Genomic DNA, 13,578 nt, shown 5'->3' with positions numbered 1-13,578 from the left:
CAGAACTGATCATTATAATCTAGAGATGAGCAGTGATCTAAAGATGATGGTAGAGGCTTGCAGACTGAGGTTGTGGTGGAGTGGTGCAGGTGTGTCTCTCCTAAGCTATGGGCTTTGGCCACCCTTTTCCAGCAACCCTGGATTTTGGGGTGTAGTCAAACAGACAGATCAGCATCATTCCTGCAAGTCTGGAAAGTGCAGGAAGATTTAAATAAAGAATATTTATAGCCTGAAACTGTAAATGTTGAGCAAACTGGAGAGCAAATGGAGAGACTTTTCTCAAGCTTGGCCTGGTAAATAAAAACCAGTATTTGCCAGGAAGGTCCTACGAACCCATCATTTCAAGCTGAGTTAGCTTTACAGGAAAGTATACAGTGAGACTTTAGGGGCAACTAGGTGATCCACTATTATTAGACAAGGACTTGGCCTTGCAGACAAGAACAGGAATGCAGTTGCTACCAGTAGCCCTCAGGCTTCAGAAGGGCAGAAATCACTAGCAAAGCAAAAGACTGTGCTAGCCAAGGAGTGCCTGTGGCCATGTACATTCCTTTTGAAGGGAAACGTGAGGGGAGAGAGCATTCCCTCCAGCCTGCCTGAAGATGAGCTGTACTTCCAGGGGATTCTCAGGCCCCATCTGGAGGCTGGCATCCCTAAACCTCCATGGGGTACAATGCTACAGAGTCACCCCTCCAAAGCAGCCACTTTTGTGTGGGGAGCTGATCTTTATAGTCCTGAGCAGCAGTTCCAGGAGATCTTGAGCAGGTGTTGCGTGCGTGATTGCATATTTCTCTGTGAGGCATAAGGGAGAAGTTAGGCCTGCAGGTATATCCCTTGGTCTAGCTGATAAGTTTACACGACCTTGTTTCCTTGTTTGGAAATCATGCCAAACAGACATTTGTAAGAAGAAACAGTAGAGTTGGATTTAGTTCTCCCAGCTCCTTTCAATGTACAATACCTAGCAACTTATTGAGGCGCAGCACTGGGACATGATATAGTTTGATTCTGATGAGATATTTTAAGAATTTCTCCAAGCAATATACCATAGTGGAAAAATAATAATTTCACCTCTGCTTCAGAAAAAAGAAATTCCATTCCACATAAGCTGATGCACATCAGATATGCTGTAATCATGCTTTTCCAACTTCAGTCCTTTTTGGTATATAGAGAAAATTAAGTTACACTTAACCTGTCCTTAGTGAGCTCTAGGGATCATTGCAAAAACAGATAACACTTTAGTTGAATTTAAATAGAAAAGAAGCTTGCTACACAGCAGTGTAATACTCTCCCAAGCTACTCTTCAGAATGAAGTTAAATTGAGGGTAAAACATTGCCCAAGCTAATTAAAAATTGATTAAAGCTTTCCAAACAATTTAAATATGAATACTCCTTATTTCCAGTTCTGCTGCTCTAAAGCAGTCATGGTGGGCCTTTGTATTTAAGTACATGACCATAGTTAGATACTGCTTAACACAATAGGGACCAGCAATTAAGGAAACTGGGTGCAATCCAATGGAAGTTAGAGTCATTTTATGTTTAATGCAAAATGAAGATATAGCCTGGGCTGTTTGAATTCTGGACTGAACCCCTTCTGACTGCAGATGAGATGGTTATTTTTTATTTCTGAATACTTCCTCATGCAAAATAAACCTTCCTGCTGGGAGTTTTTTATATTCAATTATGCATGCAGGGAAGTTTATTATAGATATATGAAATTTTAAATTTTGTCTTACTATAATCATGCCGGTTGTGCAAGGAAAGGCATATCCCTTGAAGTAATGCAGTGAAAATAGGTGATACTCACATTCAGGTGTGCATCTGATTTATATCTATGTTTTTTGAACCACAGGTGGTCCCTATGTTGAAGCTTTATTCTAGTTTGGATTATAATAATAGATTAGATACAGACCAGCGTATCAGAGTAATCTTGTGCTGTGGCAGCTGGCTGCAGTGCAACTGAGGGACCACTCGTCATTCCCCTAAGGGGAAAGTTATACAGTGGCTGGTTAGGAAAAAAGGTACTTCTAAACAAATTCTGGCCATTGCTGCATTAGTGTCCATGGTATTTGCACTATAGCATTTTGTGCTGGTGGGCAGCATGATAGAAAGGGCAGGCAGTGCCCATCAGGGATCATATGTCAAGAGGTCTGTCCAAGCATCTGTCACTGGCAAGGGACAGAGAAAGGGGGACCAGAGGAGCCTTGCTCATGGTCAGCAGCACAAACCTGGAGAGCCAGCTTGGTGTAGTGGTTAGGAGTGTGGACTTCTAATCTGGCATGCCAGGTTCGATTCTGCACTCCCCCACATGTAACCAGCTGGGTGACCTTGGGCTCACCACGGCACTGATAAAACTGTTCTGACCGAGCAGTGATATCATCGCTCTCTCAGCCTCACCCACCCCACAGGGTGTCTGTTGTGGGGAGAGGAAAGGGAAGGCAACTGTAAGCCGCTTTGAGCCTCCTTCGGGTAGGGAAAAGCGGCATATAAGAACCAACTCTTCTTCTTCTTCTTCTTCTTCTTCTTCTTCTTCTTCTTGAGACTATCTCCTGTCAGTCCTGCTCACCTGCGAATGGGGAGGGTCGTGTGAGATGTCCTCCCCACAACCACTCCAAACTGTCTCACTGCACGCACACAGAGTGCAGGGCGCCTGAGGGCCATGATGAATAGGTGGTTTATTGTCATCACAATGTAGATTTGCAGGTGCCCTCCACTTACTGGTGGTTACACCCTCCAGCAGTTACACCCTCCACACTGTTGAAGGGTGTCCATACAAACCCCCATGCTTCCCCTGCTGGTGGATAAGCAGGATGGTCATCTGGCAGTGTGGAGAGAAGAAGAAGAAGAAGAAGAAGAAGAAGAAGAAGAAGAAGAAGAAGAAGAAGAAGAAGAAGAAGAAGAGTTGGTTCTTATATGCCGCTTTTCCCTACCCGAAAGAGGCTCAAAGCGGCTTACAGTCGCCTTCCCATTCCTCTGGGTGTGTGGAATGGGTGCTGGATCTGTGTGTGGAAAGTTTCTAACAGATCCACTAGCAGCTCCTTTATGCACCCCTGTCCCTCACCCATATCCCTTATGATGGAAAGAAGCCCCTCCAGGTACTTAGCAGCTACTGTCACAGATGCTGCTAGTCCTTCCACCTGATGCTGTACTGAAGATGAAGGATGTGGCTCCCCAGATGCTCCTGCTCAATAGCATCCACATGTATGACAGGGTGGGTGAGATATACTGTGCTGGCCATGTGCCCTTGCCTGGGGCCCTGGCAACAGGTCAGAATCCCCCCATTCAGTCCAGCAGTGGCTGTGACTCCTGGCTAAGGGGAAAGTGCCTTGTCCCTGACACTCCTATGCTCTCTGCCCCTTCTGCCATCCAAAAAAGTGGATGCCTTCCCCTTAGCTTCTGAGGCTGGGGACTCTGTGATAGCCAGTGACTGAAGTTCTATAGAGGTGACCATTTTCATTTGCTTTCTTGGAGTCAGGGCACATAGGTGGTTAATGACATCAACACTGAGTGTCAAGGAATAGGGACCTAGAGGCAGGGGAAGAACATAGAGATCAGTTAGCCTGGGATCCCAGCTGGGTACTTGCATCATCACAGCTTGCCTCCCCAGAGCTAACTCACCTATCTGGACCCTTGGCTTAGGATCTTTAATATCTTCATCCTCTGCTGCTCAGCACCACCTTCCCCTGGCTAGACACATGGGCTCAGGACAGACCCTGAAGCTGTGGAAGGAGCATCACTGCTTTGGTTATGGAACATGATGATGGCAAGTTGGGAATCAGGGCCTGATTGCTTTTAATGTTTTTGGACCCTGGGCTTTCTTCAGTGACCTCAGAGGATTGTTCCACAACAACATCCTCACTCTGGGAGTTGCCTGCATGTCATGGAGAAATCAGTCAGGATACCTTAAGGGCTCGGCAAGGCTGTCCCAGACTCAAATTGACTGTCCAGTGAAATGAATGATCCCCTAAAATCCAGAAATCATCACCCTGATTTCTAACCGAAAGGGAAGCAATCATGGACCCTTCCCAAGCCTATATCTGAAACTATAATGATATATTTTTTTCTCAGACCACACTCTCAGAACTCAGCTGCAACTTGACAACCCTTTCCATTACCACCAAGGGTATGTATAACCTCCTTCAAGAGGCTCATTTTTAGCAGCTCACAAATATGGAATGCAACATTTACTGTTATTCAGTTCTGGGACTATAGAACCTGGATCCAGCAGAAAAGTTCATAGTGGAATTGAAGTTCTCCAACCTCTCTTTCCCCAGGCTACTCCTAAAATACTTCTGTGGCTTCAGAAACAATACCTGCCAGGGGACATGATGGACTCAGGCAAAACTACTCCCTTCTGGTTTCCACTTTTAGCTTGCTTCATGAGGAAGAGGGAGATGATGCTACCAGACTTCCTTTTCTTCAGTACAGCATCTTGTACTGTGGTGCCTTTTGATTTGTGAGGCACCCACAATCATCAGAGGAGTTTCAGGTCAAATATAGGCTAGGAAAGGGGCTTCAGTTCCACACTCCCAGCTGTTTCTGTGGCATTCTTGGTGATTTCACAAACCAGCAGAAATATGCTTGTCTGGTTTATATAGCAAATGAGAAAGACCTCTTCCAAGTCATGTTAATGTGATGGGAACTGAGGCCCATTCCGCACAATGGGAAAAAGTAACATGATTGGTCCTGCATGAGCCAGCATGATATTTTGTAGTGTCCTACCTTCATGTTTTTCTCTCTATGATCATAGTGTTTGCAGTGTTCCTCACCTCCTTCCGAAGCGTGAGGAACACACTATGAGATTCCAGTACCTCCCCCAGCTTGTGCCTGTCAATCATTCCTGACAACCAATCACCTTGCAGCATGGTGCTTTAAACCCCTGTGGCTTGCTGCAAACTCTTAAAAAAAAAAAGGAATTATGCGATGAAACGAGAATCCATTTATTCACATATGCATTGGTTAGGACATGTTTTTAAACCATCCTGCAGCCTTGCAAATGCCTATGCATTGCTCCAGCCACTTTGCCATTTTTTAAAAAGACAGCAAAACCCCACTCCCAGAAATGAAGGGGGCAGAAGCGAGGGCGGGACATCTCGCATGATGACTATTGTCCTCACCTCCTGACTCTCCCTAGCTGGCTGCTTGTGGCAGCTGGTGGGATTTCCCCAAGGGAATCCACTTTTTGGAATTACTCACTACAAATCAGAAGATGTAATGAGAGCAGCACTGGGAGGAGGTAGGAGGCTGACGACGTTGTTTCAAACCACAAAAAAAAAGCGTTTGCGGAAAGAGAGAGTCTCGCTGTTTTTTCATTGTGCAGAATGGCCCTCTGTCACAAATAATGTCTCATATCTGACCTGAAAAGAGCTAGAATATTTCTGTTTGCTTCACTGCATTCCAGTATATCTATTACACCAATATTACTATCATTTCCTTAATATCCTTTTAAAAACCTGTTTCCTATTAGTGATAGGAAATTCTAAAGAACATGAAGCGCTGACGAATGTGAAGATCATTCACTGTGAATTTTCTCCCCCCCCCAGTTGTTGTTGTTGTTTTTTTGCTATCATTTGTTCTAAATTGGGAAAGAACAGTAAGACAGATACTTGGTGCTCTTGATGTTAATTCTGATCACTCTCTTTCCCCATCCATGCTGTTCTGTCAAACATTTGATATTGATTATTTTCTGTCCAAAAACTCCCAGAATAAGTAATGCACATAAAGTTATTAATATTGCTACATTATTAACTCTCATAAATATAAGTGTTTGGTATTGTTGTACTGTGCATGGTTACATAATCAAACATTAGTATAGGGTTATTGCTGAAATAGAGGTCCTAAGTACAATTAATGCTGAAGTCTGGAATTGATGAGCAAGGCATCATGTACATAATAAATTTAGGAGCTACACACATGGACACACATATTACAAAAATGGTTCTCAAGATAGTTTACAGAAAAAGGCATAAAATGAAATGTTACACATCCATTGTGAGAGCCTCTTGTGGTGCAGAGTGGAAAGGCAGCAGACATGCAGTCTGAAAGCTCTGCCCATGAGGCTGGGAGTTCGATCCCAGCAGCTGACTCAAAGTTGACTCAGCCTTCCATCCTTCCGAGGTCGGTAAAATGAGTACCCAGCTTGCTGAGGGGTAAATGGTAATGACTGGGGAAGGCCACCCCATATTGAGTCTGCCATGAAAACACTAGAGAGCGTCACCCCAAGGGTCAGACATGACTCGGTGCTTGCACAGGGGATACCTTTACACATTCATTGTATGTATTTTAGCATTTTTGTCCAGGACTGGCAAAATATATTCTTTTTTTTTTTTTTTATAATGATTTTTTTTATTTTCATAAAGATAGAAATATAATAATCATTTGAGAATATACGACCCCACATTGACTCCACAGTGATATAAACTTTTGCCCAAAACTCTAAGAGCCATGAGTCTAAGAGCCGTCCACATTTCCACTACATTAAAAAAAAAAAAAGGCCTGTTTAGATATATAAAAGTTATTATTAGTCAACTTACTTGAGAGATCGTAGACCTCACATTAACTGCTTGATACAATCTAAGAGCTATCCTAGCAGATATTTCTAGGTTTGAGTTAGATGCTTAACATTAAACATTTCTTATATCACAGTATGAGTTTTGGCCCTGTATCAATACCCTGATGAAGGGAAAGGAAAGTAGGGCTTTGCCTTAAAGATGTACAAAGAAAAAAAATTACAAAAGGATTTCATAATTTCTCCTTATCCTTAATACAGATACATCTACAAACCATTTATACTTGACCCATTCTAAGAGCCATCCTGACAGGTATAAGTTGAGAGCTTTGCATTTTCTACAGATCAATATGGGCTTTGGCCCTATAACAATACACCAATAAAAAAAAATAATAAGGGGGAAAAGCCCCATTTTATATTTCCAACGCTAACGATTATATTACCTATATGCCTACTAAGAAAAAGAAACAAGAGAGAAAAAAGGCACTGCTTCCCCTTTTTCATAAAAATAGCAATGTAGAATACAGTATATGTTGTTAATACAGAGAATAATAAGATTTCCAGGTTTAGATTAAATGCTTAACATTAAACATAAAACAATATAAGCTTTCAGTCTTCTATAGCTTCTCCTTATCCTTGGTTCTGATACATCTACAAAACAATTTATGCTTGACCCATTCTAAGAACCATCCTAACAGATATATTTTCAGATTTAAGTTGAAAGCTTAACATTAAACATTTTCTACAAGTCAGTGTAGGCTTTAGTCCTAGGATAATACACTAATAGAAGAAAGAAAAAATAAGGGGGGAGAACCCCATTTTACATTTTCAGCACTAATGATTATATTACCTATATGCCTACAAAAGAAAAGAGACAAAAAAAAACAAGAGAGAAAGAGACACTGCTTCCCCTTTTTCATAAAAATGGAAATATAGAATACAGTATAACATTAAACATAAAACAATATGAGCTTTCGGTCTTCTTAAGGGGGTCTCATCTCGAGGCTTGCTACATCTTGTCGTTCCCGTAAAATTATATTCTGTCCCATTGGCCTTTGGCGTAGAAAGTGCAGTTGTACTCTTTCCCGCAGAGTATGCATCGATAAATCTTGAGGCCGTTGCACCTCCTGGACTCCAGTATCAATACAATTTTTTCCCCAGAGAGATCCTTTAAATCGGTTACTTTCACTGCAGATCCATATTTCTTTTGATTGATTTTTGTACACTGTTGCTTTGAGATGGCTGTATGTCTTTTAAAAAAGGGTGTCCTTATCTGGGCTGCAGAACTCCGGCATCCCATTTTCCGTCTCCAGAATTTCAGATTTCTCTTCTACTGTTGGTTTTCCACCTTGTTTAGAGCTGTCATCAGCCACTGTTATTGATCCATTATTCCTGTTAAAGACGTCTTCCTTGGCATCTTGGATCTCCTTGAAGATATGAATTTCAGATTTCTCTTCTGCTGTTGGTTTTCCACCTTGTTTAAAGCTGTCATCAGTCACTGTTATTAATCCATCATTCCTATTGAAGACTTCTTCCTTGCCATCTTGGATCTCCTTGGAGATATTTTTGATCAATCCATCTAAGAATACTTTGTAATCTTGGGTTTGTATCTCTATTAGATGAGCCAATCTTTTTAACATAGACATGATTTTGACTTTAAAAAAAACCGGCCTCAAACAGTTTTACAAGTGGCCAGTAGAGGTCCTCTGTTTTATCCTCTAATGTTCCGGCACAGGCATGTGGCGTATTGAAGTCAGTTAAGGCAGAGATTCTCGTACTGGCACAGAGTTCTCGTGAGATTTTCCCATTCACAGCTCTTATCTTCTTATCTTCGAAAACCAAAACAATTACAATAAGAGCTTTTGCCAATTAATTCGAGTTGATTTGAGTCCTTCTTCTGCTTAGTTAGGAGAATTAGCCTGCCTCTTAACGAGGTGGCTTCAGGCAGAGCAGAGTAAGAGGAGGGGGGAAACAAAGGGCTTTGATGCAGGAAGAAAGACGAAGAAAAAAAAAACGAGAGATACTTGCAGTAAATGATGTTTTGGAACTCAGCCGATGTCCTCCCCTCAGTTCAAAGCGTTCATTTGTGGTAAATCATCATGTAGGGTTGAAGCAGATACTTTAAGATTAAAGAAAGAAAAGAAAGTCCGAGGTAGAAAATGGCAGTCGTCCTCTGGACCTGGAACGCTGACAGCCTATAATCCAGGGAGATATACTCCCTAAAGGATTGGAGACGGCCCCAAGAACTTCCTGGGTAGAAAGGTGAGGTGGGGTTTGCGTACCCCTCCTCTTTTCTGCCAATTGCTTGCACAATTGACCCCTGTCAGGCTTCAGAGATAGCAGAGCAGATGCCCTGCCACCCTCTCAGGACGACATATTTAGCCACACCCCCCGGCAAAATATATTCTCATTGGTCACTGCTGCCCACTTTCATCCTGCAAGAGGCTGTATCTAAGCAGCTGGCACCAGGGAAGACCAGGGCAAGCACTTACCAGCCTTCAGCTGGCTACCACCTAAGAAGATGCCACCAGCAGGGGCTAAGGAATTAGGTGTGCCTGCCTCAGAGCAACACAACAGCTTGCATGGTAGTCCAGCCACAAGGAGCACATCACTAGCTGGGACTGGCCCAGTGACAATGTGGTTTTTCATAGTGCCCATGAAAACCACATTGTCACTGCCATAGCCTTGGTTGTGGACAAACCTGGGGATATGCCATGGGGGCAGGCCCAACATGGCTGTCATTGCAGAGGTAAGGATGGGACATATGGGATGCAGTCCACAAAACCTATGAATAACGGCACTTAACCATCACAAGGAGGAGGCTGAATTCTTCTGTGTGACTCTCTCTACCCTACCCCCAGACCTGCTTGACATGACTGCCTTCCTCCCCGAAACCAAGATGACTACATCTGCCCCAAGTGTAGACTTTTGGAGGAAAGGATTAGGGGTTTAGAAGAGAGGATTATTACTCTGACCCAAATTAAAAAAGAGGAGGAGTTCATAGACTGGAGCTGTGCAACTCGGAATAAAGAGGATACAACCAGTCCTGAAGAGGATAAGGGGATTGACCTCATTATGGAGCCTCTGCAGACAGTTAGGAAAAAGACTCAACGGCATAAAGCGAGATGGTTCTTGGAGCCTTTGGAGCTCCAGGACAGATTTCAGGCCCCTGCAGAGGAGATGCAAGTGTCAACAAAGGAAGAGGTCCAAAAACAAAGTCTAAGACAAAGTGAAGAGGCCATGGGGATAGACGTAAATGGGGTTTAGATCGGATAAAAAAGGAGAGTACTGGTAATTGGAGACTCCCTGCTAAGAGGAATGGATTGCATTGTTGCTGGGCCTGGGGCAAAAATTAAAGACATTTCAGAACGGCTGCCCAAACTCCTCAAATCTACGGATCGCTACCCATTTGTGATGGTCCATATGGGAACGAATGACATGTCCGTGAATACCATCACTCCTATTAAAACAGACTATCAAGATCTAGGGAGGAAGCTCAAGCAAATGGGGGCACAAGTGATACTCTCTTCAATCTTGCCTGTCACGGGGGAGCATTTGGCCTGGTGCACCTCATCCAGCCCCGATTTGTGCTCCTGCACGGGAGCTGGGGCCGTAAAGTTCCCAGTGCATAATCGGTCTATGTGAAGAAAGGGCTTATCTGTCAGGAAATTCTAGTGAAGGAGAGTATATCTACAGTGGAAAACATCTAGGTGAAAATAAGTGAGGGGAAAACAAACAGTGTGGTGGTTGGTGTCTGTTACCGACCACCTGACCAACGAGAGGATGTGGATGCTGCACTTTGTGAGCAGCTTGAGAAAATATCCAAGTGGAAGGACCTTGTCATCATGGGTGACTTCAATTTCCCCCATGTACTGGGAAACAAACTTTGCAAAGCATCCTCAGTCATGCAACTTTCTGACCTGCCTGGCTGACAATTTCATTCATCAAATCATAGATGAACCCACAAGCGGTTCAGCCATACTGGACTTAATACTGACCAACAGGCAAGAGTTGGTGGATGAGGTGAAGGAGGTGGGGACCCTAGGGGGAAGAGACCATGTCCTCATAGAATTCCTTATGAAATGGGAAGGCAAGGAAGCTTGTAGCCAGACACGGATGTTGGATTTTCGTAGGGCAAACTTTAATAAATTCAGAGACATGATGAATGTCATACCATGTATGAGAATGCTGGAAGGAAAGGGAGCATGTGAAGGGTGGGCACTACTCAAACAAGAGCTATTGCTCAATGACTATCCCAGAAAGACGAAAACGCTGCAGGAACTCTAAGAAGCCTATTTGGATGAACAGAGAACTTCAAGAGGAACTAAGAAAGAAAAGGGAAATGTTCAGGAAATGGAGGAAAGGACAGAGCTCTAAAGAAGAGTACCTACAGGTTACTAGGCACTGTGGATCAATCATCAGAAAGGCCAAAGCTGCGAGTGAGCTAAGATTGTCCAAGGAAGCCCACTGTAACAAGAAAAGATTTTTCAGTTATGTGAGGAGCAAACGTAAAGTAAAGGAGGCAATAAGCACACTGTTGGGTGCAGATGGACAAACTCTAATAGAGGATGTAGAGAAAGCAGAAAGGCTCAGCACCTATTTTACATCTGTTTTTTTCCCACAGGTCAAAGGGTTTAGGCACATCTAGAGATGGCAGTAGCCAAGAGATAGTGTCTGGTTGGCAGGTGGACATGGACAGAGAGGTTATCGAGAGGCATTTAGCTGCAGTGGATGTGTTCAAATCCCCTGGTCCGGATGAAATGCACCTGAGAGAGCTCAAAGAACTTTCCGGAGAACTTGCACATCCCTTGCCCATCATCTTCAGGACCTCTCTAAGGACTGGAGATGACCCGGAGGACTGGAAGAAAGCAAACGTTATTCCAATCTTCAAAAAAGGGAGGAAGGATGACCCGGGAAACGACAGACCAGTGAGTCTGACCTCTGTTGTGGGTAAGATAATGGAGCAGATATTAAAGGGAGCGATCTGCAAACATCTGGAGGACAATTTAGTGATCCAAGGAAGTCAGCATGGATTTGTCACCAACAGGTCCTGTCAGACCAACCTGGTTTCTGTTTTTTGACCAAGTGACAGGTTTGCTGGATCGTTGAAATTTGGTTGATGTTGTTTACTTGGATTTTAGTAAAGCTTTTGATACGGTTCCCCATGATGTTCTGATGGATAAACTGAAGGACTGCAATCTGGATTTTCAGATAGTCAGGTGGATAGGGAATTGGTTAGAGAACCGCACTCAAAGAGTTGTTGTCAATTTCAACAGGGGTATCACATCAAAATCACAAGATGTCATAGTCCCATTGTATACGGCACTGGTCAGACCACACCTGGAGTACTGTGTGCAGTTCTGGAGGCCTCACTTCAAGAAGGACGTAGATAAAATTGAAAGGGTACAGAGGAGAGTGACGAGGATGATCTAGGGCCAAGGGACCAAGCCCTATGAAGATAGGTTGAGGGACTTGGGAATGTTCAGCCTGGAGAAAAGGAGGTTGAGAGGGGACATGATAACCCTCTTTAAGTATTTGAAAGGTTGTAATTTGGAGAAGGGTAGGATGCTGTTCCCATTGGCTGCAGAGGAAAGGACACGCAGTAATGGGTTTAAACTACAACGATATAGGCTAGATATCAGGAAAAGATTTTTCATAGAGTAGTTCAGCAGTGGAATAGGCTGCCTAAGGAGGTGGTGAGCTCTCCCTCACTGGCAGTCTTCAAGCAAAGTTTGGATACACACTTTTCTTGGATGCTTTAGGATGCTTTGGGCTGATCCTGTGTTGAGCAGTGGGTTGGACTAGATGGCCTGTATGGCCCCTTCCAACACTATGATTCTATGATTCTATGATTCTATGATTCTATGATTCTATGATTCTATGATTCTATGATTCTATGATTCTATGATTCTATTTACTTCTACTTCAGCCTGGAAACAGGTGTGGCCTACAGTCTATTTTAAAAAGCAGCAGTTTCATGGAATTTTGCTTGGAACCTTTTATTCTTTTATCAGTATCAATATAACATTGAAATTGTGTGAGAATAATGGATTGGTTTCTGACATTGCCATATTTCATATCAAAATCTTTTGTGGCTGCCTTTACATTTTGTCTTCTTCACTACATGACATTTTGTTTATCATTTATTGTAAAATGTATATTTTGGAAAAATGTATATTAGAATAGAAAAACCCTTCTTCATAGCACAGGAATATGTGACTCAGTGAAATTTTATGGAATGGAGCTACAGAATTGATAAGACTGAAAGTTCTCTTTTCATTAGGAGCATAATTGAAAAGAGTAAAGCAACTCAGAAAATGAGCTGGTAATCTCTATCTTTGGAATTATTATAAATTGTCTGCAGATCATTTCAGCATTTTAATAACAGAAGAAAGGAGTGGATACATTTGAATCAATTTCTAATCATATGAACATTCCTTTGTAGACTTTGAAAAGAAAAGTTATGAATGATTATGTGAAATATTGACTTTTAAAGTACTAGCTGCAATATTGATAATTAAACAGGTATAAAGAGTAAAATATGTGCAATTCAATATTATAGAGAATAATTTCAATATGGCTTCATACAGGAATGTCAAGAGAGACTGGTGAGCAATACAGATTTTAAAGAAATCAATTGTAATTTAAGCATTATTGGAAAAAGTATAACATTTGATAAGAATAATAATATCAGAATAAATGTAATCAAATTAAACACAAATATACCACTTTAGAAAATAGAGGAAATAATTGATTTCATTGTAATAGCTGTTGTGGAGGTACTACACAATATGGATACAAGGTATGCAACAAAAGAAGAAAAGGTGAAAATGACTAATAGTTGCTGTCTTCATAAAATACTGAGAGATAAAGCAATAGGTTTAAAATGAAGTGTATGAATGACTTGATGCTGGCGAAAGATAATACAATCACAAAGTCAGGCATGTGGAGCTCAGCTTAACTCATAGTCATAGACAGCACTGAAGTGTGAACCCTGCTGTAGGCTGTTGATCTCTTATATTCTTTCAGAACGGGGGGGGGGGGGTCTCCTCCATCTAAACCAGCCAGATCCAAGG

Source organism: Paroedura picta, chromosome 2, assembly GCF_049243985.1.
Source record: "Paroedura picta isolate Pp20150507F chromosome 2, Ppicta_v3.0, whole genome shotgun sequence".
In the NCBI taxonomy this organism is placed as follows: Eukaryota; Metazoa; Chordata; class Lepidosauria; order Squamata; family Gekkonidae; genus Paroedura; species Paroedura picta.
The sequence above is the reverse complement of the archived record's forward strand: the minus strand, read 5'-3'. Positions refer to the sequence as shown.